We start from the raw sequence: 26,207 nt of genomic DNA, 5'->3' as shown, positions 1-26,207 counted from the left end.
CCGTGCCACACACACACACACACACACACACACACACAAAACACAAAAGCACGGCGGAGCTCTTCAAACAAAACACCACGCAGACAAACACTTACCACGAGACATGACCACGAACGAAGGAGAAAGTAAAAGAGACTGGCGGCTTCCGAAGGGTGGCTGGTCATTCTGTGATGGGCAGGGAGTGCGAACAAAAAGGAAGCGATCACGCCAAGTCTCAGGGAAAAAGGATGGTTTAATGAAGAAGTGCGCAAACCAAAAACCCGTGGATAGATCCGAATTAAGTATATAATGACCAGCGGTCAACTGGTACAAAGACAAGACATATATAGGCAAACAAACGACCCTCAGGTGAGACGGATCACGGGCTCCGCCCACCTGAGGGACGCACACGACGTCACAAAACAACAACAACAGCCGCTGTGGACGGAGACGACCGGTAGGGGGCCGCCTCACCGTGACAGAATAGCCTAAATCAATGAACAACAATGACATTAACCTGACATTAACTTTGACACTGACATTTACCATCATGCAGGAAATGTTATGAGAATAATTAAATCAGTGGGAACAAGTAGTGGGTTTTCAAATATCTGCCGTTTTTTACAACACATTCTTGAGCAGCGAGCTGTAGTGAATTAGAGTCTGTATGGTGGACTTATGAATTAAATTAAACAAGAAGAAAACCATCCATGTCACCACTTACACACATGTGAACAGGCTAACACAGGACAGGTGTAGAGGCTAATACTGCATTATGAATCTTGCTGGAAGGGGATTTAAATACTGCAATCAGTCGGGTCAGTTTCACACTGGATTAACAGTAATTGTTCATAACATCATTGACTATATCGATCCATGTGTCTGTTATAGTATTCACAATATTGCTGTATCATTATTATGCACACAATTTTAGTTTCAGTGTATGATATTTCTAAATGCTGTGGTGTATCACCACTATATCTGTGTGGTTAGTGGAGACTGATTTGCTAAAACTGTACAGTTGTTTTAATGGGACAGTTATTGTTTTGTGCTATTGTAGTTATTGTTATTGTGTTATTGTTTGGAAACATGGAAGGAGTGGAGTATCATGTGCTGCTGTGTGTTCTCTGTGTAGGAAGTTTTAACAATAAGGTTCATTCATATTATTACATGACATGCACTTAAAATTTGAAAATAAATAAATAAATCATGAATTCTGCTTTAATTATTTGCAAGAATGGGATAGAAGAATCTAAAATACGTTTTATTAAAGAATTTCTGGTGCACCACTAATGGTTGTCTAAACACAATAGGAATGGAACAACACGAATTAACAATAATTTAAACATTCCAAACCCTTCAAAATTCAAGTACATTTGCACAAGTTTGGTTGTTTGTTTTTCTAGTTACATTACTGCACAAGTGACTTCACTTCCAAACAGTGAAACTCCAAAACTGTTCTGGCCAACTGTAACTCCAGTACCCAGGAACTTAACTTCTACCCCATCTGGCCCGACTCTTACACCTGTGTCCACCCCCAGACCAGCAGTCACTCTAAGTGGACCAGCTGAAGCTGATGCACATCCAACTTCAGCCCGAGCCATAGCACCTGTTCCCAGGACATTAGCCTGAGCAGCTGCAAAAGCATTTGTCCCTTTGGCTTTTGCTTTAAAGATGCTCCACTCTGCTGCAGCTCGTCCTACTCCAGCCTCAGCTATAGCTCCAGCTTTCGGGACACACTGTCCTGGTTTATCAGTAAAGGCAGATGCAGACGTGTCTGCATTGGCATACAGTCCTTCAGAATATGCACGTCATGGCCTGTCATAGTTATCAATTATATCAAGAATGCTGTGACAGAAATTGTCATTCAGCTGCAATGAAAAAAAACAAGATTAATCATTATCCCAGAATCCTACTCAATCTTACAGTAAGATATGACACCTGCTTTTAGGATGCATTGTCCAGTAAAATATAAAAAAGCTGTATTATAAGAAAATGCAAATGTTTGGGGAAAAAAGTATTATCTTTAGTGCACTTTTACATTATATTCGGTTTCGGTTTTGTTCTGGAAAATTTCCCCTACATTACCGTTAGTTAAACAATAGGTCGGTGTAAAAATGAAAGTGAAAGCATTAGGACCACTATAAATTTGGATAATTTGTCACATCTTTCTTCATAACTACAACAAACAGAAGAGACAGGTAGGATCCAGTAATTGTCTCTGCCTTATGTTTATGTCTGGTTGAGTTTGCAACATCGTTATTGTCAGTAGATTTGTATAGATCTATAATAGTTTGCTTTTTTCTCTCCACGTATTGATTGTGCAATTTAAATGTATTTTTAAGGTTTTATTGTAAATTTATTGAAAGATAACGTGTTTTGTAAGGTTTCGTGTTTGTTGCAGTTTCATATTCATCGTGTAACTACAACTAGATTTGAATGGTTATAGTGTGTCATATCATGCATTGATACTTTGATATATATATCAGCTTCATAGTAAATGTTACCAACACTGTCATATACCCTGCAGGTGTACTCCCTTTGAAGTTGTTACTTATCTCCAAGATGAGCAAAGGTAAAGCAACCAGATGTCAAACTTGCCTTATACCAGTGGCGTGCACAGACATTTTGTGGGGCAAGTGCTCGGGGGGGCACTTTTTAGCGCACGTGGAACACTTCATTATAAAAAAAACTACACGCACATGTTGAATGAAATTTGACTTTTATTTGTAACATTCTCTTGAGGCCCGAGTTTTCAATGGAAGAAAGTCACACCACCAACTGATCAAATCCATATCCAATATTAACTATATACAGTCATTGTTAAGTCCTTCAGTTAACTTCTGTTTACCCTCCACTGTCTTGTTGCATATATTTTGCAATTAGTAATTCAATATAGGCCTACAATTAAGACAGTAAAAATACTAAAAGGTACGAGAAGGAGTTATAGGCTACTGAGTGTTGTCATTTCATGAATGCAGACGGGCATTTTTCACAGGTAATGGGGAACTTCCAGTTTCTTCTTTCACAAATGAATGTGTTAATTTATGTTGCCTAACAAAACCTATACAACAGAAAACGTTAAGCTTAACACATAGATTTGCAAACTCTACCTTAATTATTTGTATGTGGTCGTCCTGACGTTACCTATCAATGATTTGGGCTAGAGAGACTACTTTATCAGGTGACCAGTCGGCTAAAAATGCTTAGCAGTTTGGTGCTGTATGAGACATTTTACTGCACAAGAAAATTATTTCACGTTGGGCTTAGAGGGCAAACGGTACGATTTTATTTGATGTGTATGTGACCTGGTTGCTGGGGCATGGGAGAAGAAGTCTATCTGTGACCGTGCGTGCTGTGCTGAAGACGCTTCCTTCTACTCGCTGAACTGAACTGCTGCTGTAGCGCATCTGGTGTGACAAAGGAAGAGAGAGGTCGTGTGTGTGCGAGGTGGCTCATTTAAGGGCATTGTTTTTAATCGCTAAGGTTTTCAAAAGATCGTTTCAAACCGACCTCAGTAAAATGTTAATAATAATAATAATAATAGTTATTATTTATTTATTTTCATTTATTGTGCTCCTACGAAGACAAAAATGCATTATGTATGTAATGACATTAATTACATGTATGTAATGATATTTAGATTATTGATTTTTAAAATGTATTTATTCTAGTTTTTCAAAGAATCAGTAGAAGCTCTGTGGGTCCTGCACTGTGCTACCATCCTGTAGTGTAGCAGCAAGGTTCTGACTGTACACAGCGCCCCCAAGAGTTCTACATTAGTATGTACAGTTTTGAAAATTGCAGGAAGATTCCCTCATTAATTCTGCACAGGAAAATTCTGAATATGATTAGGAAACAATCTATATTTTACTGGATAATGCATACCAAAAGCGGGTGCCATATCTGAAGATTGAGTAGGACTGTGAGGATAATGATTAATCTTTTGTTTTTTCATTGCAGATATAATTGATATAATTAATAACTATGACAGGCCAGGACGTGCATATTCTGAAGGACTGTATGCCAAAACAGACACGTCTGCATCTGCCTTTACCAGAGGTGGGTAGGAACGCGTTACACTTACTCCGTTACATTTACTCAAGACAAAAATGTACTTGTAAGAGTAGTTTTAATATGAACGACTTCTACTTTTACTTGAGTAAATATGTGCTGAGAAAAACGCGACTTTTACTCCGTTACAATCGGATTTGCGCCGTGCGCTACCGTTACTTTCGTTTTGTAAATAATTCGTCTTTTCAGTGATAAGACGATGCATCCAATTGCACAGCCGGAGAGCCAACTGCAGTTCTAGACCTGCAGTTTTAGACCTGCAGTTCTAGACGTGCTGTAGTTTTAGACATGCGCCACCTAGCGGCTCGGAATGTAGCTAACGACAGCCAACTGCAGTTCTAGACCAGCAGTTCCAATGCATGCCGTAGGCTCAGGGGCTTGTATATTGTAATAATCCATTGTATAAAGAGTTTATTTGTTAAATATGCCCATTGATTCTCAATTGTTTTAGCCAAATCTCTAACATTTGACAAGTTTTAAACGATAATGTACACCACATTTTGTATTTAAATAGAAGTAGTACGCCTCATTTTCCCTGTTCTTTTAGGGAGTTTGGATTAATTTTGTCATTTACACACACAGCTTGTCTCCTGAAGATATTTTATTTTTAAATAAACTACTGGATTACTGGCATAGGCTATTTTATATTAAATCAGCAAAAATTGCATAATGTCCGGATGCTTTCAGTGAGTAAGCATACGTTTCCAGAATGTTAGGAGTGATTTATTTTACTTGTATACCTTCATTGGCATGCAACTAGCAAATATTATGTGATACTTGGGGTTTTTCGCTCACACGCCACACATCCGATTTCTCACGCCGAAAAAAAATCTAGTTTATTTACCTCTCTCTCTCTCTCTCTCTCTCTCTATATATATATATATATATATATATATATATATATATATATAGATATATAGATGATTCAATGAGTTACCAGTTCGCTCTGGCGCAAACACTGGCGATCGATCGATCGATCGCTATATAATACTTAATTTTTGTCCATTTTACGTTCGCCACCCCCCCCCCCCCCCGCAACAACTTACGTTCGCAGGACTAGCATTTCTCTCAAAGTCGAAGTAGCTATAAAGTAGCCATAAAGGTAGCCAGAGACACACTAACGCTAGCCAGATTCATCCTTCATGACATAAACATTGCGATAACACAAAAATGACCTTCAGACCGATCATATTTACATTTACATTTATGGCATTTAGCAGACTAAATATATGTCTATCATATATTAATATCCTCAATTGTATCAATATTCAGAACATAGTCTGGGTTCTTATGGGTTAATAATGATGGGGAAATGCTACTTTAGCTTGCTTACTACTTTTAGTATTAATAGTAGCGTAGTACGTGCTAATTTCCTTCCTTTAAGTTGTTTCAAATTTAATCAAAGCTACTAAATAGCCATAAAGGTAGCCAGAACTAATGAACTAAGACACACTAACGCTAGCCAGATTCATCACATAAACATTCATGACATAAACATTACGATAACCCAAAAATGACCTTCAGACATTATCATATATCTATCATATATTATTGCTGCTTATAAATATCATTCTTCCATCTGCTCCCGCGACATACTAAAACACTATCTGGATATTACGTTACATACATCTAAAACTACGGCACGTCTAGAACTGCAGGTCTAGAACTGCAGGTCTAGAACTGCAGGTCTAGAACTGCAGGTCTAGAACTGCAGGTCTAGAACTGCAGGTCTAGAACTGCAGGTCTAGAACTGCAGGTCTAGAACTGCGGTTGGCTCTCCGGGTGTGCAATTGGATGATGTAGGATAAGACTGACCAACGTCTCGTCACCTGAGTATGTGTGACCAATCAAATGAAGCCGGTCAGTCACGTGATCACATACGCAAACTTTCTCCACCGTAGCAAGAAAGTGACAGAAAAACCTACCGAGTATCCATGGCCTCATATACAGCCAATGTTTACATTACAAACGTGTAATATACAGCTATATAGCTATATAATGCGCTGCAGGGTTGCCAAGTTTTTAGTGAGATTTAAACCGGGGTGGGGGTTTGGGTGGTGAACGTAAATTGTTGACGGGGGGGGGGGGGGTTTAAATGGACCCAAATTAAGTATTATATCGCGATCGATCGATCACCAGTGGTTGGCGCCAGAGCGAACTAGTAACTCATTGAATCATAGATATGGATCAGAGGTAAATAAAGTAGATTTTTTTCGGCGTGAGAAATCGGATGTGTGGCGTGTAAGCGTGTGAAGACAGTCAAATGCGTGTGTCTCACGCTCAATGCGTGAGAGTTTGCAACCTTGGCGCTGCCAATTGTGTCTGCAAACGTGTGGACATTTCAGCCTACAAGAACTCAACATCAAATATGAGGAAACACGATGCAATAAGTTTGCTGTATGTATAATTTTGTGTAATGCTATATCTCTGAGACATAACGTTTGTATGATGTAATTATTAAATGTAACGCAGTGCAATACTAAAAACCAGTTCTCACACTGATTGTACACACTAGCAATATATGATGATTAAGTCTGCTACAAATTGATTCAGTTGGTGTCAAGTTGTAGCTACACGTATTGGCTGACAGTCTCATCAGTTAGTGCCTTTGTGGAACACATTAAAGTTACACAGGTCTAATAATTAGGAACAAACAAAAATACATATTATTTATAATAAATAATTTATATATATAATATTTATTTACAATAAAAAAAATTTGTTATCATTAAAAGTCATAGTTTCCCGTAATTCAATTTCCCATGATGTAATTTACTGACACGAGACAGTACTCATGCATTTACTCACTACTTGAGTAGCTTTTAATCAAAGTACTTTTTTACTTTTACTCAAGTACATTTTTGGGATGCATACTTTTACTTTTACTTGAGTAACATTTGGTTCAAGTAACTGTACTTTTACTTGAGTAAAATTGTTGAATACTCTACCCACCTCTGGCCTTTACTGATGAACCAGGAAAGCTCCTCCCAAGAGCTGAAGCCAAAGCTGAGGCTGGAGTAGGACGAGCTGCAGCAGCGTGGAGCATCTTTGAAGCAGAAGCTAAAGGGCCAAATGCTTCTGCAGCTGCTAAGGCTAATATCCTGGGAGCAGGTGCTATGGCTCGGGCTGAAGTTGGAAGTGCATCAGCTTCAGCTGGTCCAGTCAGAGTAACTGCAGGACTGGGAGTGGACACAGGTGTAAGAGTTGGTCCAGCTGGGGTAGAAGTTAAGTTCCTGGGTACTGGAGTTACAGTTGGTGAAACTGGTGTTGGAGTTTCACTGTTAGGAAGTGAAGTTGCTTGTGCAGTAATGTAACTAGAAAAACAAACAGCCAAACTTGTGCAAACTTACTTGAAATTTGAAGGGTTTGGAATGTTTAAATTCTTGTAAATTCTTTTTGTTCCATTCCTACTGTGTTTAGACAACCATTAGTGGTGCACCAGAAATTCTTAATAAAACGTATTTTAGATTCTTCAATCCAATTCTTGCAAATAATTAAAGCAGAATTCATGATTCATTTGTTTGATTTTCAAATTTCAAATGCATGTCATGTATAATATGAAAGATCCTTATGGTTAAAAACTTCCTACACACAGCAGCACATGATGCTCCACTCCTTCCATATTTCCAAACAATAAAACAATAAAAGTAATAACACAAAACATTAATGATCCCCTTAAGACAATTGTAGTTTTAACAAAGCATTCTCCACTAAGACCATTCACACAGATACGTGGTGATACACCACAGCATTTAGAAATATCATACACACTGAAACTAAAATTGTGTGCATAATACTGATACAGCAATATTGTGAATACTATAACCGACACATGGATCTATATAGTCAATGATGTTATGAACAATTACTCTAAATCAAGTGTGAAACTGATCCGCTCAGCAGATGGCATCTCGGGGCCCTTTTAGCAAAAACAAGGAAAATAAAAACATGAAAAAGCAGCTGCAGTCAAAAAAAACTCCATGTTAAAGGGGTACAGGACCTCGTAGCCTCTCCGCAGAGCTGCACACGCTGGCTGTCTGCTGCACAGGCACGCTGTATCATTGTCCTTGTCCTGGTCTACACAATCAGACAAATGATATGTTAGTGTCTCAAGCACTGTGCTGTGACATGTGTCTCCACCAGGCTCTGCTTAGTTTTGCAATGTGCCATACAATGACTTGAGTCTAGGGTGACTTCAAACAAGATAAATCTAAACAAGCCTACATATTGTACAACAGGGTATCTGTTTCTTTTCTGATTACTGGATTTTTATACTGTCTCTCCAGCTCTATCTCCATGTGGACAGAATCGTCTGTTACTGCATTCAACCACAACAAAATATTTGTGCATAAGATCACCATTACACCAGATCTGAAAACACACACACACACACACACACACACACACACACACACACACACACACATACAATAGCCTTCAGCAGCAGTTATCTCATATCAGTTATCTTATCCCTGTAGAGCCTTGCGTATCATACATGATACGTGATATTTGGACCCACCTCTTTCAAAAGCTAATATCGCATAAAATTACCAATAGAAATGTACATCTCTTCCAAGAACTGTTTTTGAGCCCCCATTGGACAATGAGTGAAGTACAAGTGTTTGAATGCGGTTTTTTATACCATAGAGTTTGGGCAGCTAGCATCGTGAGTAGTTGTGGGATATACCCTGCAGGTATGAAGTTTCAAGCGAATTGTGATCAATTTAGGCAGTCTAAGATATGATACGAATAAAAATTTTATTACATATTTGAATATGAGCATTTAGTGCACTAAAATAATTTTTGATGTTTAAAAAAAAAACGCGAATTATCCAAATTTGAGTTTGAAAACATGCGTATCAGATTTGATACTCCAGGGGGGTATTCCACAAAGCGGGTTAAGCGAGAAAACCGGGTAAGTTAACTCAGAACTCACCCCAGATAGCAAATGAACGTTGAATCAACGTTGAAATGACATCGTTTTTCGTCATTTATGGTTGACAACCTAAATCCAACTATAAATCAACGTTCTAAAAGGTTGAATTCTTAAACGATTGTTAACGTTGAAAAAAAGATGTTGAATCAACGTTGCGTTTGGTTAGATATACGCTACTGAAAAAAATACGTTTGTGTGGGAGGATATCACGGTAAAGACGATGCTGGTTTCGGCAGGCCGAACAGGTGTTGTGCCGAATTCCGACTCCGAATTCCGATTAATTAACACCAGTGAATCAGTGTCTTTATTTGGATATAGGTAATGCTGCATCGTTTCCTGTGGTAGATCATTAAAATTAGTCCTTATTTGTGCATAGAAACAACGCAGATCGCGATTATCGTCTGAAACGTCTATATGTGCGTGCACGCGAGGGGAGTAGGATTCTACCGGGGAGTCGGAATTCGGCACAACACCGGATCCAATGGCACATCGTTCTATATTCGCCAGACATTCACGAAAGAATGGGCTCGTTATTTAAAGAAATCAGATAGATTGTATGTATGCGATAGATACCTATTATGCAATTACATATTGCACAATATTTACATATTGTGAATTTATCTCCACACAATGGCTTTCAGAAAAGATAAATTTAGAAGATGTGAAAAGATCACATCTAGGAATTAACGAAGTGTTCATGTTAGTTGGTAAGCGCTTCAGTGCCAAGACAACTTTTCAAAATAAAAGTCATGGGTTAATTCAACTTTTTAACATGTGCAACTGAACATGTGGGAAGGGCAGGACTGACCCAGCCCCACTTCTCATAAACGGAGTCTGCGTGGAAAGGGTCAGCTCCATCAGGTTCCTGGGCGTGCAGATCACCGACAGCCTCTCCTGGTCTGCAAACACAACAGTGGTGAAAAAAGCCCAGCAGCGACTCCACTTCCTGAGAGTGCTCAAGAGGAACAAGATGGAGGAGAAACTGTTGGTGCTCTTATACAGCTTCATCAATGAGAGCATCCTCGTGTATTGCATCACGGCATGGTACGGAGGGTGCTCAGTGGCAGACAAAAAGGCGCTGCAGAGGGTGATAAACACGGCCCAGGGGATCACTGGTTGCTCCCTGTCCAGCCTAGAGGACATTGCCACCTCTCGCTACCTCAGTAGGGCAGTCAGCATCACCAAGGACTCATCCCACCCCAGCAATCACATGTTTAACCTGTTACCCTCAGGCAGACGGTACAGGTTGCACAAAACTCGTACACGTAGGCTCAGGGACAGCTTTTATCCTAGAGCCATCACTGCACTAAATGTAAATTCCCAAGCCATGTGAAATATAACCCATGTAAATAATTCCCACGGGCAATATGTGCAATATTTGTAATATGTGCAATATTTGTAAGATACATTGTAATATAGCTTGTGCAATATTCAAAATATCACGCAAGTAATCCACGAAACATGTATATGCGGCACTACCTCAATTTATAGATTGTTTTATGTTATGTGTGTATTTACTGTACTGGCAAGCACCTTGGAGTAGAATCAAATTTCATTGTAATGTAAATTATAATGACAATAAAGGCAATTCTGATTCTGATGTGCACCTACAAACACAAAGGTATCAAGTACATACAAGGAGCAATGCATTTCATGTGCATCTGGACTTGTGAAACATTTCTCACATTTGTGAAAACACATCAAAGCTCAGATTTCCTATATTTTGCATTGGTGGTTCAGAATACATGGGGCTCACTGTTAAATAATATGACCTAAGACCCCCCATTTCAGGCCTATGATCAAGTACACATAAGGAGCAATGCATTTCATGTGCATCTGGACTTGTGAAACATTTCTCACATTTGTGAAAACACCTTATAGCGCAGATTTCCTATATTTTGCATTGGTGGACCAGAATACATGTGCCTACTATGTATTTATGTCCAGATGGGTGCAAGCATAATTGCTTCCTTTCCACGTGTACCTCAGAAGATCCGAATAAAATCAAGCAAAGCAGACATTGCACATTTGGAAGAGCTGTATGTAGCCTCCGAGTATGAACATCTAGACACACATGCATATCTGAGCGTGTAGTGTGTGCTTGAGTCATAGAATAGAGAACAGCAATGACATACTACTCTCATACATTCTCCCTAGGGTCAAAATAGTTTAAACTATTTAAAAAGGGCATTGGGCTTTTAGAAATACATTTTCATCAAATTAAAATAATGTTAGCTTTACTGCTAAATATCTTTATTTAATAATAATTTATTTAAAATTTTAAGAACCAGTTAATTTTACACACATGATTCACAAGCTGGACAACATTGCTCAGCAAATAACCAACAATTTATTTAAATGTGTTTGATAAGGTTCACTTTGCCTAACATTTCATTTAAAATAATAAAGAAAAAATATCTACAAGGGGGTAAATGATTACATAGCACAAACAGGAGTTTCTGATGAGTCATTGAGTTTAGGTATGGTCATGAAATAAAATATTTATGAAGATATATTTAAGGAGGAAAGTATTTAAAACAGTCCCTCTACTACCCTCTCTGCTCTAACACAATCTCAGGTTATAACATACAACCGGAGACTACAGAAGGACAAATGGAGCAATGGAGTCCCAATGGAGATAATGCTTTGAGATGTGTATGTATATGCATATATATTTAAAAATAAATAAATAAACAAAGTTTTTTTTCTCTTTCCTTCCTAATCTGAATGAAGTGTATGTGATTGCCAATGGAAATTGGTGCTTAATCATTTGTAAAATTTAATTTCAAATTATGAATATTACTTGATCCTCAATAAACAATAAGTTAAAAAGAAGAAGATAGTTAACATTCCATTTACAGCTAAGCAAAGCTAAACAGAGCACATTTTCCACAAACAGCATTTTAGATGTGGGACCATCTAAACCAAAAAACATCAAAAGAGAAGTCGAACATCCCTGTAGATTATGGACTAATGTCCACACAGGTGGTAAGAAGTATCCACAGTGGTTATAGGATGTGCACGCAGCAGATCAGGAACTGCAAACATCGTCAATAAGGACTGAAAAAGAAAATACAAGTGTCGATACAAGTAATTTTTCCCCTTCAGAGGGGCAACTCGGCCAAAGATTGCAAATGAGGTGTTACTTAAGCAACTTTAACCCAGCCATGTACAGTCTTGCTGCAGTCCTGCTCCTCATCCTCACTATCATACCTCACTTAATACCCACGAGTGGTAAAAGCAGTTAAAGTGTGATGTCTGTTTGCCCAGTCAGTGGGTCTGGGGAAGGAGCGGGAAAGAACGCACGAGCAGCCTCTTCTCGTGCAATAAATCGGCGTCATAAAATAAACGTTATTCTTTTTGGTTTATTACTTCTAGTTTCAAGGTGGGTTGAACAATACGTTTAGATCAAATTTCCAAATGTCTACAAACAAATTAATTTGAAAACGTTAATTTAAGTATAAGAAAATATATTATAATATAATATAATAAGAATAATAATTTGAGTTGACATGTTAATTAATCTACAAGCTAAAAGTTACAGCCAACGTCAAACGATAACGTTAGCTAATTATCGCTATGGCAGCTATCAACTTAATTTCTACGATTAATTCACGACGAATGTCTTAACCAAATCTCGCTGTTAAATATTTCGAATAAATCAGCCAAGATAGCTAACTAGCTAATTAGCTAACGCTGGCTACTGAGATACAAGCAGCTGTGCTGTCGCCATAGAAACAGAGCCAGTTAGCTAGCTAGTGTAGCGCAAAACGGCAACTACAACGGCTCTGCTTCAGCCTAACCAACGGGCTGTAGAAACGAGAAACGCTAACCGAGGAGTTTTAGCAGTTTACCACAGAGAAACGTTATACAGAAATATATAAAAACACACACAAGACAAAGCTATTAATGGTAGCTTGGAAATTAATGGTAGCTAGTTAACTAGTTACAGTAGCTATAACGACAAAAGGTCTCTCGGTTAATTATATGGTTAGCTCATTAGCTAACTAGATAACTCATTAAACACAGTGGGACATACCTTGAACTCCAAACATACATGAAGCATAGGGTTAGACTAAGCCTGAAGGGGGAAATAAAGGTTAGTTTAATCTCACAACATCAGTAAAGTCTAATTTCAGGTTCGAAAAGGCACCTGTAGTAAAAAAATACTCACATCTAGCTCGGAAACTAGTCACGTTTATAATCAATGCATGCTAACTAGTTAATAAATGTTAATACCGTGTTAATAAATAAACACGGTAAAAGCTCACCCACGCCGAACTTCACAATGTTGCTCCCGGATCTGCTACACTTGACCTATGTAAACTGGCTCAGAACTGGGATACGTAGGCGGGGTAACTCCAACTATAAATCCCGCTATTAGCCAATCCTTCTCTAAAATTAATTTGCATCCTGCCCCCTTTTTATTCGCCCTATCGGTTAAGACCAGCACATTCATACATCCACTTATAACTTCTATGTGTACAGAGAGCCTGAGCTTGCACGCAATAATCAATGCAATGTACACTTCTGCACACAAGTGTCTGATGTATTAGGTTGCAAGTAAATTTAATCAAAATATGTGGGAAACCATATATTATTAGGTATTTATTATAAGGTGCATGAAATGTGAGTTTATGAAAATAGAAATACTTATTATAATCAGCTTTTATTTTTACGGAATGCCTTTATATCAACAATTGCTTTGGATAGCTCAGTGTCAGACTGGTATGAACTCAAAACATGGCAGTTAGGTGTGTTAAAAGAACTGCTAATGTACTAATTTGACATTTACAAACTCCACTTTCTTTTGTTTCTGCAGGTACTTTGAATACTGACGGATAGTAAACAGAAGGTAAACAGAAGCTATTCTGATTAGAATACTTGAAGTCTAAATATGTCATCTTTCTGGGCAAGGAGACGTAGAATTCAGAAACTTGTGCACAACACAGAGATAGATATAGCTCAGCAGTTTATTGAAGACCAGAGAGTCAGAGAGAGACAGGGAGCAAATGTTAGTCTGCATGATGTATATGAACCAACTCATATTTCAGATGTGCAACCTTCTTGTAGCACTGGTCCTGGAGGTCTAGTCTTGAGTGACTGTAAAGAACCAAATGTCAAAATTCCATCTTTTGAACATACGTCTCCTGGTAATGTCAGTTCGGACAGTTCAGACTTAAATGATTGTAGGTTCAACGAATCAGATGATCTCATGCTCCTTCATCAGTTAAAAGACTGGGCTACTACTTTCTCCATTTCCTTGGTTGCACTAAATGCACTGCTGAGCATTCTGCGTGTGTGTCATTCAACACTTCCCAGAGATGGAAGGACATTACTTGGTACCCAATCACGAGTAGCCACACAAAAAATGGGAAATGGCGAGTACTACCATTTTGGGCTGGAGCATGCAATACAACAAAAACTGAGCTGTCTTAACCTCCGAACTAGTCTCAAAAGACTCAAATTACAGTTTAACATTGACGGTCTCTCACTTTTCAAAAGTTCCAGAACTCAACTTTGGCCAATTCTTTGTTTAATAGACTGTGATTACTCCAAGTCTCCTTTCATTGTAGGTTTATATTGTGGAGTAAGCAAGCCTGTCAGTGTTTATGAGTATCTTAAAGAATTTGTGAAGGACCTGACTAATGTGTTACACCATGGCATTGTTTATAATGGCAAGCAGCTACAGGTGTTGGTGTCAGCTTTTGTGTGTGATGCACCAGCCAGAGCATTTGTTAAGCACATAAAGGGACATAATGGTTATTCTGGCTGTGACAAATGTGTGCAAGTAGGTGAATGGCACAACAAAATGACATTCCCTGAAACTAAAGCCAAGCTTAGAACAGACATGGATTTTTGTGCTATGGTTGATGAAGAACACCATTTGGAGCAGAAACTCAGCCCTTTGACAGGCATTGTAAAAATGGTCTCCCAGTTTCCAATTGATTATATGCACCTGTGTTGTCTTGGAGTTATGAGAAAGCTGCTGGTTTTTTGGTTAAGGGGCAAGAACTTGGCTACCAGGATTCCTTCTCAAACCGTGGCATTAATATCTAATAAACTGTTAATGCAAAGGCCCAACACACCCTGTGAATTCTCTCGTAAACCAAGGGAACTAACAGAAATTGATCGTTGGAAGGCAACAGAACTACGTCAGTTTATGATTTATACTGGTCCTGTAGTGCTTAAAGATTGCATGCCACATGGGGTTTATGATAATTTCATGTTGTTTTCGGTGGCCATGTTTTTGCTGTTGACACCAGATATACCAGATGAAAAGGTTATCTTTGCTCATAATATGCTTGTGGCTTTTGTCAGACATTTTGGTCAATTGTATGGAAAGGAGGAAATTGTGTTTAATGTCCATCAACTACTCCACCTAGCAGATGAGTACCGCAACTTTGGGGCTTTGGACAACATTTCAGCATTTCCCTTTGAAAATTACTTGGGAAAAATTAAGAGGCTTGTGCGAAAACCACATCACCCACTTCAGCAAATAGTGAAGAGACTTTCTGAAATGCCAACAGCAATTGTGCCAATTCCAGTAGACTCAGTAACTGTATACAATATGCACTGTAATGGACCTTTACCTCCACAGTTTGGAACAGCAGAACAGTACAAAAAAGCCATTCTGAATGAGAGTACTTTTTCCACGGAGCTAGGTGACAACTGCATACAAGTTGGTGACGAGATAGCTGTGGTTAAAAACATAGTGAAAACAGATGATGTTATATTTGTCATCTATCAAACATTCAAACATAAGGATAATTATTTTTCATATCCTTGTGCATCATCTTACCTCAGTATTTTCAAAGTATCTAGGCTGCACAGTAGCCTAGGTAGCTGTAGACTTGATCACATCCAAAGAAAGTGTGCGCTTTATAAGGATGGGGATGGTTTTATAGCTATTCCACTTGTCCACATGTTCATTTAGATACTCCGACCTCCAGTTATGTTCAGTTCATCTTTGGAAAAAGAGAAATAGTTCTAAAATATATTTTTTTCTCAGATTTTAATCAGATTTTTTTCTTGCTCAGTTATCTTGTTTCAGGAGTGTTCTGGCTCTATCCTTCAGTATTCAAATAGTACTAGTGACACAATTTTAGATACTAAAATAAGCTTAATACATTTTGTTCTGAAAAACTAAAAATAGCATCTACCTGTCCAAGAAGATGGAGCAATTGTGGCACGTGGTGGAGTTTGCTGACAAGAGTACGGCAGTTGTGCCCACTTCATGGGTCCAAAATAGACAATGTCTCTGGCCCCCACGTGACAGCGTCAACATTCACAGAGCTGTGAAACAACAAATCAAACCAAGCTTAGATTGGACAGTTCATGAGCAGATTCGGTGCTTAGCAACTTGTGGTAAGTCTGCTACTAAAGAACTTGATTGGAATGTCATTTAAGCAAACAATAAAGTTTTAAAGTGAAGAATTCTATATACCTCTGCTTTCTAAAGGTGTTTCCATGTTCCTTTTTTTGCCCAGACACATATGAGAAAGCTATAGATTGTTTAAAAAGATCAGTGGAACCTGGCTGTGCCACAACAGATATAGAATCTGAACAGGAAAATGCAGAACGCAGAAAAAGGATATCAAAGTAAGGTTAATTCAGTTTTGCCACATGTTACAGACTTTTTTGGTATGTTTTGGCAGTTGTAACTGTTGTAATCTTGCAGACCAAACCCAAAGTATAATATTTACAAGGAAGCAGAAGAGGAGTGTACAAGGAAAACATGCATTCCCAAACCTTCATCAATACTTTCACCAGGTACTTACATGTTCCTAACTGCATGGTTGACGATGCTGTTTAATGACTCCTCCAGTTGATGACTTGTCTTATTCATGTCTTATCTTTTCACTTCTCCATGTTTCTTTTTCATCTGAAACACTAAAAAAACAAATAAAGGACATGGACACGTGGCTTCATATTCTACCAGCTCAAATGAAAGAGAACATAGTCTGGTGACTGTAGAATTTAAAGATAATACTTGTGGTAGACTTTTTTGGAAAAACATATTGTGAACTTTAATGCTTCTTTAAAATATTAATTATTGGCAACAATATTTAGCAAATGTATTCTCTTCTTAATTTCCCTGAGGGAAACCTCCCAAAGGGATCAATAAAGATCTATCTATTCTCTATTAATTATAGCCACAAACCAAATTAATAAGCAAAAATAGTTGGATTTGGTTGAAACACAAATGGTTCTGTAAAAGTGCCAAAACATCTATGTGTCATGGGACAGCTCCGGACCCCTCCTTTTGGGCCTGTGTTTATGTCGTCTGTGTCGGGTTATGTCCATTTTGTATTTCCCTGGGTGTGGGTCATTCATGGTATGTTCACCGGTCTCACCTGTGCCTCGTCTTGTGATCACTGGGGATCGTGTAGTTCGTCTATTTAATGTGCGTTTGCACAATGTCCCATGCTCGTCTTTGTCTAAAGCTCATGATGTGTAAATGTTACATGTACTGAGTGCTTGCGCTACTCGTGCTGGACTTGATCATTGTGTGTACATGAATAAACGTTTGTGTGACAACGTTAAACACTTGTCGTGCCTGCCTCCTCTCACCGTAACACTATGTACTTAATTATCTCTACAGATTTCTATCAAAGTTACAGGGTAGCATCTGATGTCCTGGACCATACCTGGCCTGAAGGGAATTTATTTGGTAAGAACCCTGAGAACTCTGCTCTTTATGTATAGGAGATCTGAAAGACTTCATTACCTGTTTTATTGCTCTAGTTTCTGCACTGTACAATTTTCTTTGCTTTCATTGTCCTTTCAGCCCATCATAGTAATGGTGAAAGCCATCACCATCTGCAAAAGTCAAGTAGTTGTGATAACGATACAGGTTAGTCAGATTCCAATCAGATTATTGTGCAACAATGTGTAATTCCAAGACCTTAAAAATATTATAATAGTATCCATCAAGTGGAGGCACTTAGCAGTTTAAAAAATATTTCTAAAAAAATATGGTTTCATAAGAAGGGTGTTTTGATTCTATGGTATGACTTTACATAATGAAATCATAGTATAATGACAAACCTTTAATGTTTTATATCCAGAGGTACAACCACAACCCAGACAAATGCTCAGAGGTATGAACCAAAAGATCACTGTTTCAGTCTTATACTTAGACACAGACTACCTCTACACACACCCGAAGGGAGGGGTCAGGGGCTGTACTGTGATAATTTGTATAATTTTCATTCATTGAATAAATTTCATCTTGCTTTATAGACATTGGACTTAGCAAAGTGGTGCAAATGCTTGCACAAATTATGGAGGAAAACAGAGAGATGAGAGAAGAAATTAAAAAGCTCACCCATGATGTAAAGGCCCTGAGACGAGACTTAGTGAGGCAGGACACTGAAAACACACCGCCTTCTGTCATCAGTCTCCCCCTTAGAACCATGGCAGATTTGGATCAGGCAGAGGTCATCCTAAGAGATCCGAAGGAACGTCAAAAGATGGTACTTTTCCTTACATAAAATTTAAACTTTGTTACAGGATTTAGCAAGAGTAATAAATTAGAACCAATAACTCACCTCTTTCATCCTCTCCTCAGTATGCACAGTGCTGAAAATAAAAACATCTCTTATTAGTATACCAGTTAGTAAGGCATATAATAGAAACTTTTTGACTGCCTTATCATTCCTTACATGTCATTGTTAAAGCTGCCTTTGTTATTACATAGTTTTTTGTTAAGTCTCATCAATGCTGTCTTCTTAGGTGTCTTACCTTTCCATCATGGGTGGACACACACAAGAAACGGTTGTGAGACGGATGCTGACCCATGCCCTTTTTAATGGTTTGGCAAGTCAGCTGAATTGGGCTGGTAAAGGCCACAAGAGGGCTTTCAAAGATACTGCCCTTCATGACATTATGTTTGGTAAGTTCATGCATGCACGTGAAACACATTAGCTGGGCATTTGCAAACCCAACTAATATATAAATATATTGCAGTAGTCAACTGATTTTACATCAGTGACTGAATTATGTAGAATTTCAAACAGTCAAATCTAATTTCTAATCAAATATGCCCACTTATTCCCCGCCTTAATTTAGATAACTATTTGATACTTTCTTACCTCAGTTTATCCTCGTGGTTTCCGCTCTGCCAAAACACAGCTCTATTTGCTGGAGGGTGTCAAAATGTCAGAACACCAGTACAAAGCAATAAAGGTTCTGTTCAAACCTTTACATACATTTGATCATTTAATTCGCTAAATGTGAAATGCTTAGGTTTTACTTTTAGTTAGTTTCACAGGCAAATAATGTGCAAAACGAATACGAAAACGCAGGTTTTCAGCCTCAGATTATAATGAAACTGAGCGAAACAATGTAATGTAACCAATGTAACGTTAACAACAGACAACAGCAAATCGATCAGAAAGAACTTAAATAGGAACAAGCAAACGCCATAACACACAGACGACACGGAGAACGAGACTCATCACACTCAAACCGCTTACGGGCGCCATGTTTTACCTCATTTTAACTCACAAAAATGTCCGTGTTACAAACGTTTTTGCATGAATACTGAAGCAGGCGCAAACCTTAATAATAATATACCCTAATAGTACCCTTTACAATAAAGATTCTTTAAACACCTATTAAACTGTAGCGACTACTACTCCTCTCAGCGAATTCCCTAACAGACAGGCACTTGGCCACTCAGGGAGTTTTAGCCCTTTAAGTGACACTGCGGTGGAAAATAGTTTTCCTCCTCGGGATTTTCTGGATTAAGCAGTTTCTGCCTCGTTTCCCGAACCCGCTTCAAAACATCTCTTAAAGTATGTTTTTATTATAAAGGCAACTGATATCGAATATCTACTTATCATAAAAATTGTGTTTGTTCCAGCTGCTCTCCAGAAGCAAATTCCTGGAAGCACCCACATAGGATTTGCTGATGCAGTAAAGAAATGGTTAAAATACGCACCAGAGAGAGAAGGAGGAGTTCCAAGGAGAAGATAAACATCAGGTACTCATTCTTACTCTTACAGGTACTCTTATGTGTGGTTGAACAATGAAAATGAAATTTCAAATAGTGCGTATACAATAATCTGATTTCAATTCTATTCATATTTATTCAGCTGCAGTGGCGAAGTAGCAAGACCCCTTGACCAGTGAAATTCAACGTTCTACATTTATTAAAATAAATTTTCTTGCATAAATTATTTGTGACTGTGATTGTTGTTTATTATTATTATTATTATTATTATTATTATTAATATATTTGACTACTATATAACTAATACACTAATTACTCATTAATAATAGACTAACTAATTAACTCATTGATTATAATTCCCTTTATGGGCATCCTGCTGTACATAAAGCAGGACTGGATTAAAAAAAAAACAATATTTAGATAATGGTTGAACCAACGTTGATCAAGCGTCCAGTGTCAACCGGTTTTCAACGTTGATTCAACGTAGAACCGTATGTGCACTTTAGCGTTGAATCAACGTCACATTTCAACGTTGATTCAACATTTATACGTTGAGCAAGACAACGGTGAATCAACGTTGATTCAACGTTCTTTTGCTATCTGGGACGGAAACTCGAGGTTTTCCGTTCCAGAAACCGAGCTTAGAGAAAACCTTAGTCAGTTACTATAGCAACTTATGCTCTGAAGCTAACCTGCTCGCTGGCAGGTTAACTTATACCTAAACCAGAGTTTACCAAAACGTCATCATGAGTTGTCCTTTCCTCGAGGATCATGTGGATATTGAAGCGCAGTTTATTCGCCGAGCTCTTCGTCGGGAACGCCTTATAAAACCCCAAATAGACTTCGGCCTACTATCATTTTCGGATTATTTTTTAATGAACGTTATCGTTTTTCAGCACAATCCATTACTTACAGCCATAACATTATTAAGCGTCACATTTCAAATATTACACATCGCGGATCAGCCCTAAATTCTCTCCAGATTGTTATACATCGCTCTTCGTTTTTTTGCTAGTGGAAGTTTTTTTATAGTGTAGATGCGGAACCTGTCAGCAAATTAAAGCTACTGTATGTCGGTCTGTCCGAAAACTATGTCTGGCATTAAAACGGCTAGTGCCCAGTTTTGTTGTGTTTCCTGGGCATTATGGACATCAAAGAGGAATTCCACAGCATCGTTGGTTTGTCTTTAATTCACACGGACAATAAAGAAATTAAGCAAAGGAGAAGCATTATATAACGAACTTCATTCCGTTTACATGTTAAGGATTTCCTAGAGTGATTGATGGAACCCACATATGCTACCTATTACAGCACCATTAAAACATGAAGGCGATTACATAAACAGAAAATCCATCCATAGAATTAATGTACAGGTACTAACCTTTATAACCCTTAATGAATAATGTACTTATCTTTAATGGTAACAAAAATAACGTAGCTATTGTAACTGACCGTTCTCCCCATCAAGATCATATGTGATGCTTCCCACCTCATCACAAATGTTGAAGCCAGATGGCTAGGATCCGTGTATGATTCCACACTGTACAACAAATTTGAACAGGGTAGGCCTGCGGTACTTTTGCTATTTGGTTACATGCAGTGTAATAGTTAAATAATTGAAAACCGTAGTGTGATTATAGGACACTATGACGGCCTCCTTCATGGAGACAGAGGGTATCACTGCCTGCCCTACCTCATGACTTCCTATTCAGATCCTGCACCTGGACCACAGTCCCAATACAATCAGGCCCACAGCAAAACCAGGGCAAGAATTGAAATGACCCTAGGAATCATCGAGGCCAGGTTCCAGTGCCTGAAGGGGCTCAGAGTTACCCCTGATAGGGCATGCCACATATTAATGGCATCCAATAATCTCTCCAACTCTTCTGCTGTGACCACCTGCTCTGCTTCATCCAGCAGCTGTACCACCCCTACTGATGTGACCTCCTGCTTTTCTACACCAGGCAGTGACTTTCCCAGATTTACTGCTGTGACTCCACATGGCTTCTCTGTGGATGAGGTCCGGGCTGAGCTACGTAGGCTGTGACCAGGGAAAGCTACTGGTCCTGATGGTGTATCGCCTCGGCTACTCAGGGAATGTGCATCAGGACTGTCTAGGCCTCTACAATCAATCTTTAACCTGAGTCTTCACACTGGACAAGTGCCTGTCAAATGGAAAACATCATGCCTCATGCCGGTCCCTAAAGTACCCAGCAAACAATCCCATTTGGGCCCATTTTGGGTTTCCTTTGGGCAGTGAGGGATAGGGCTTGCCCACTGATAACCTCATGATGGCACAAAATAGTTTAGCCCACTCTGGGCCCGTGCCCATTAGCCCACTTCTGGCCATTACAGGTAAAATGTGGGCAGTGCACCATAGGGCTTGCCCACTGATAACCTCATGAGGGCACACAATAGTTTAGCCCACTCTGGGCCCGTTCCAATTAGCCCACTTCTGGCCATCACAGGTAAAATGTGGGCAGTGCACCATAGGGCTTGCCCACTGATAACCTCATGAGGGCACACAATAGTTTAGCCTACGCTGGGCCCGTGCCCATTAGCCCACTTCTGGCCATTACAGGTTAAATGTGGGCAGTCCACCAGGGCTTGCCCATAGTCAACCCCACACTAAGAAATGCATGCTTGATTACTGTAAAGAGAATTAAGGACAGCAGCCCAGCTGCTTTTACTTGAATATGCTGCATTGTGTCTCTTTTCAAGTCTCACATCACAGATGTGGTTAGGTGGCATCATATGCCACAACTTTAAAAGTAGCACTTTTTTTTCTGTCTCCCTTTACACCCCCTTTTTCTTCTCCCTTTGTACACCCCCCCCCCCCCGCATTTAAATGTATTAAATTTATATATTATAAGATTTTCTCTTGTCTCTGCCACCTTTCATTTCATTTTATTTGTGTTTTCTTTTTATTGTACATATTTGTCTTTTTAAGAAATGAATAAAGTTTGAAACCGAACCGAAACCGAATATATGTTTATAGGATTGAATAAACAATAAACAATTTTAAAAAGTAGCACTTTAGAACTAAACAAGAAGTAGGCTATACGGGGGCGTCTGGGTTGTGTGCATTTCATGTGTATATGAGGAGTGGGACTGCTTACAATGGGTGCCTGGCAGTTTATGGGAGGTTAGCAAAGAGTAGGCTAGTTTTTATTCTTTTAGCACAGAATCTGTAAAATGTTCAAGATATGCAAAGTATTTTTTCAGCTGTCCTCAGTCCCACTTTTGTGTAGTGTAGTCTGATGAATTGTAGTTAAAACAACAGTTGGTGGACACTCATGTAGAATATTATTTTGCATCCCACTTTATATTTTTGGTTGCGAGTGTTGGGTGTCTAAACAATTAATTACAACAGCCACAATTGTTCGCTTTTCATCTTTTAAAAAATATACTGAGTGAAACAAAAACACAAAACCTAAACGATTTGTGATAAAAAAACAGGCGTTTTGCCTCAGTCAATTCGCTGTATGATGGCCCTTAACATTTTTCATCAGGCACATAATTAAATCGCGGCAAGAAGAAACCGCGCAGACCGTTTTTGAGAAGATTGCCAGCTCCTTCTCTATTCATCGTTAACGCATTTGTAAGGTATGTTTTGACCAATACAATCATTTCATACGTGCACTTAAATTTCGAAAAATTATGCACAAAACTGCGAAGCAGTTAACATTTTTAATCCCTACCATATAATACGTTGACTAATGAACACCATTGCTCTTAGGGTGTCTTATCAAACCTATTACGTGCTCGCACACACACACACACACACACACACACACACTCACACACTGTATATATAATGTTTGCAGTGCGCCCGTAAATTTAGCTAGTTGACAAAACCCGCTAGCTAAACATTTACACATTAGCATGCTGTTTGTGAGATATATCTTAACATGAAATATAGGCCGCATTCGAGATTTCAAGCACCTACAGAGTCTAGACTATAGTTGCTGGCTTTTATATACAACTCTGTGTATACACAGTGGATATGTACAGATATATGTAGGTAAATTTATATCTATAAATTATATATGTCTAAAATATATATTTTTTTCTAGGTGTCTACATTACTACTTATTCCATCACCTCAACTTCATTTCATGTAAGTTAGAATTACATATGAAATATTTATGAATTTATTACATACTACCACACCAATCTACTACTGCCTTATGTCTCTTCACAGTTGTTCTTTTTGTTTTTCTTTCACAGATTGTATATTCAGGAACAGTTGGAGGATGTGACGTCCAAACAACGACCAGGAGGGTGATGTCATCTTTGTTAGTCAATAGTCTTGCTCTGCAGCTCTCTTGGAAAGGCTCTGGGAAGAAGAGATCTTTTCAAGATCGTATCCTCTGTAAAGTGGTCATAGGTGAGAATAATTTTGATGCTTGGGTTTATTATTTATTTTGCTTGCAATTCAACTGTACAGTTTGTCTCTTAAGTTTTCACTGGAAATTGCTCAGTCAATACTTTTTCACTTTTAGATAGATAGATAGATAGATACATACTTTATTGATCCCGAAGGAAATTTAGCATTTTTTAAAATTTAACTTTTATGGTAAAGTGATAGTGGATGAAGGCAACACTTAATAGATGTTTAAAATGTATATTACATTTTATAGAAATCTATGAGTGTTTTAGTCTCAACCTGTTTAATTAATCTGAAACATTCAGAATGTTTTTGTACATTTGTGCTGTACAACTACATAGAGGCAGTCCACAGAATTGCAGCAGAACAGGTGACCAACGCTGCAGTTGAGGCTGCGATCAAGGTGTGGCTGAGGAACGCTAGAGACCGTGATGGAGGTAGAAAACAAAGAATGTTCAGAAGACACACACAGAACCAAGTCTGATTTATGATGTTCATGTTATTGATTATGGTTTTCCAGTCATTTTGTTTGAAATATTCTTTTAGTGAATTCAGTGTCATTTATTTCTTGCACTTGAAAGGTATTTCATTTACTGTTTTATATTACTCATTAGTTTGCTGTGCTCAGAATATTCAGCAAGCATGTGATATTAAAGAATCTTTATTGAATGCAAAAGACAATCTGCAGTTCAAATATAAATGCTAGTTTAAGTTTAAACTTAAACTGGATGTTTTTTCAATGTAAAATAAATAATGACTTGACCCTTTTCCAAACTCTTGGTGGTTTTTACATGAGGTAAGCATTTAGGCTCCAAAAGAGGCAAAAAATGTTATTTTCTGGATAATCTATTTGTAGTTTAAAGAAGAGAATACACCAATGGCAAACTATGGGAACGTGGTGGTGGCTATGGGTAGAACAGTGCAAAAGCTTTAATGTGAGTAAGATATGTGGGGCCAGTGTAGGCAGCTGTGAGCTGAGTAGTGGCCCTGATTGGGTCCATAAGTGGCTCAGAGTGGGAAAGTGGCAAATTGACCGCTATAGGCTGAACAATGGCAAGTTATATGGGACCAGTGTAGGCAACTGTGGGCTAAGTAGTCGGCTAAGAAAGGGCTTGAATTGGGCAAACTCAGATAACTGGGCTGATTGTGGGTAGCCCATTTGGGTCCATAACAGTGGGCCCTGTTACGCCCCCACGTTCAAACCGGAGGGGGTCCAATGTGGGCAGCCCAAATAGGGCCACATTTTAAGCCCGCTGTGGTCCCAAAGAGGGCCACTGTTGCCATGTTTGCTGGGATATGTGGGGCCAGTGTAGGCAACTGTGGGCTAATTAGTCGGCTAAGAAAGGGCTTGAATTGGGCAAACTCGGATGACTGGGCTGATTGCGGGTAGCCCATTTGGGTCCATAACAGTGGGCCCTGTTACGCCCCCACGTTCAACCGGAAGGGGTCCAATGTGGGCAGCCCAAATAGGGCCACATTTTAAGCCCGCTGTGGTCCCAAAGAGGGCCACTGTTGCCATGTTTGCTGGGTAGGGAGGCCGGTAGGAGTGAAGGGATCGGGTCAGGGGGATATGTAAGACTCATGTTTTTTTATTCGACCAGTGCCTTTAACACAATCAGGCCTCATATTTTGAAGGAACAGCTGGAGAAGATAGGTTTGGATTCTACGCTGGTAACATGGATTTACTACTACCTCACGGAGCATCCACAGTATGTCAAGATGGGTGATCACTGTTCTGAGATAGTGGTGACTGCAACTATCGAATATTTTTGAAATCGAGTATTCTGTCGATTTTTTCATCAATTAATCGAGTAATCGGATAAAATCACACTTTTTTTGTTTTTAACACAATAATATTGATAGTGTGT

General features: G+C 38.7%; 5 long non-coding RNA genes across 10 annotated transcripts; 4 read left to right on the top strand and 1 right to left on the bottom strand.

Moving 5' to 3' along the window:
• The first annotated feature begins 2,139 nt into the window (after positions 1 to 2,139).
• Positions 2,140 to 7,675, top strand: LOC143509750 (uncharacterized). Its single transcript, XR_013129763.1, has 4 exons — positions 2,140 to 2,180; positions 2,510 to 2,554; positions 3,943 to 4,041; positions 7,030 to 7,675. It is a non-coding gene; the product is annotated as an uncharacterized LOC143509750 (long non-coding RNA).
• Positions 7,676 to 11,320: 3,645 nt separating this feature from the next.
• Positions 11,321 to 19,627, bottom strand: LOC143510440 (uncharacterized). Of its 6 annotated transcripts, none has more exons than XR_013129991.1 (11): positions 19,487 to 19,627; positions 19,087 to 19,135; positions 18,544 to 18,574; positions 18,321 to 18,438; positions 17,721 to 17,812; positions 16,771 to 16,882; positions 16,437 to 16,551; positions 16,153 to 16,285; positions 15,792 to 15,957; positions 13,029 to 15,687; positions 11,321 to 12,049 (listed from the first exon to the last, which is right to left on the bottom strand). It is a non-coding gene; the product is annotated as an uncharacterized LOC143510440 (long non-coding RNA). The 6 variants fall into 6 exon arrangements; XR_013129992.1 differs by having other exon boundaries at positions 19,087 to 19,112; XR_013129988.1 differs by lacking the exon at positions 19,487 to 19,627 and having other exon boundaries at positions 13,029 to 13,070; positions 13,164 to 15,687; positions 19,087 to 19,225.
• Positions 16,513 to 17,658, top strand: LOC143510442 (uncharacterized). Its single transcript, XR_013129994.1, has 3 exons — positions 16,513 to 16,591; positions 16,671 to 16,762; positions 17,595 to 17,658. It is a non-coding gene; the product is annotated as an uncharacterized LOC143510442 (long non-coding RNA).
• On the top strand, positions 17,780 to 20,136 carry LOC143510441 (uncharacterized). The gene is made up of 5 exons (XR_013129993.1): positions 17,780 to 17,846; positions 18,061 to 18,093; positions 18,236 to 18,468; positions 18,728 to 19,979; positions 20,092 to 20,136. It is a non-coding gene; the product is annotated as an uncharacterized LOC143510441 (long non-coding RNA).
• Positions 20,137 to 23,442: 3,306 nt separating this feature from the next.
• Positions 23,443 to 24,837, top strand: LOC143509749 (uncharacterized). The gene is made up of 4 exons (XR_013129762.1): positions 23,443 to 23,555; positions 24,026 to 24,069; positions 24,180 to 24,339; positions 24,681 to 24,837. It is a non-coding gene; the product is annotated as an uncharacterized LOC143509749 (long non-coding RNA).
• The last annotated feature ends 1,370 nt before the right edge of the window (positions 24,838 to 26,207 follow it).

The sequence above is a fragment of the Brachyhypopomus gauderio genome, chromosome 3 (genome assembly GCF_052324685.1).
Source record: "Brachyhypopomus gauderio isolate BG-103 chromosome 3, BGAUD_0.2, whole genome shotgun sequence".
In the NCBI taxonomy this organism is placed as follows: domain Eukaryota; kingdom Metazoa; phylum Chordata; class Actinopteri; order Gymnotiformes; family Hypopomidae; genus Brachyhypopomus; species Brachyhypopomus gauderio.
This window is presented reverse-complemented; position numbering and strand designations above follow the sequence as displayed.